This window comes from Limulus polyphemus, unplaced genomic scaffold, assembly GCF_000517525.1.
Source record: "Limulus polyphemus unplaced genomic scaffold, Limulus_polyphemus-2.1.2 Scaffold6249, whole genome shotgun sequence".
NCBI lineage: Eukaryota > Metazoa > Arthropoda > Merostomata > Xiphosura > Limulidae > Limulus > Limulus polyphemus.
This window is the reverse complement of record NW_013671859.1, coordinates 6520-7609: the sequence shown is the minus strand read 5'-3', so window position 1 is coordinate 7609 and position 1090 is coordinate 6520. Positions and strand designations below refer to the sequence as shown.

The window sequence follows — 1090 nt, the reverse complement described above, 5'->3', positions numbered from 1 at the left end:
AAGCACTATTGGGCACAGTGGAACCAGCTAAAGCTTGCAGATGGTATTCTTGTACGGAGATGGCAAACTACCGATGGGAAAGTGACGACTTGGCAACCAGTTATATCGAGGAAGTTACGGGAAATTGTGTTGCGTCGATCCCATGATAATTTAACAGGAGGACATCTCGGAATCAAGAAGACATTGAGTCACATACGACAAAGATTTTATTGGATAGGTATGAGGCGAGATGTGGAAGAATGGTGCCAGACATGCAGTACATATAGTGCTAAAAGGGGACCCAAGCATAAGGGATGCCCACCTTATGAAGAGTTGCCAGCGAATATGTCAGAGCTTGTGGAAGTGTTATCGGAAAGGATGGACGATATTCACCATCAAGTGCATACAAACTTGAAAACGTCTGCTGATTCGATGAAGTTGACTTATGATAAGAGATCTACTGAAGTCAGCTTTGAACCAGGAGACAAGGTATGGTTGTATAATCCCAGGAAGACCAAAGGGAAGTCTCCTAAGTTGTCTTCTCCATGGGAAGGCCCATATGACATAGTGGATCGTCTCTCAGACGTGACTTTCCGGGTAAAATGTGGTCGGCGAGGTAAACTAAAAGTGGTGCATGCCAACAGGCTTTGTCGTTATCACGGTCCAGGACATTTCACTTGGGACGAAGTGGAAAACAGAACAAATGACGCTGCCGAAGACGTGCCACCTGACGAAGCTACCATCGAAGAAGAAACTCTACTCAGTTTTGAGGAAGGAAACGGTAAAGCTCTTGGTGAAGTTACTACCACTGATGTGACTGTTACCGATGATGGGACATTTACTGATGAAGCAGAAGAACCCCACATGAAGCAGAAGCCAACAAGACGGAGACCAGTACGGAAGAAGATACGCCCCGTAAAATTAAGAGACTTTGTTGAATTGTAATTTTGTGTTTGTAATTCTGTACATTTTAATTAAGTTATTGTTATTGGTTTATCATATGTGGTTATTGTTCGGGACGAACAATATTAAGGAGGGGGCAGTGTTGCGTCAGCAAAGTCACATAACCAGTGTGACGCCACGTTTCTAGAACAATCCTGTTCTTTCAGGA

General features: G+C 43.9%; 1 protein-coding gene across 1 annotated transcript in view; it reads left to right on the top strand.

Moving 5' to 3' along the window:
* Positions 1 to 1090, top strand: part of LOC111089443 (kinesin-like protein KIN-4B) — a 39300-nt gene that overhangs the window by 34879 nt on the left and 3331 nt on the right. The gene's annotated exons all lie outside the window — the stretch shown is intronic.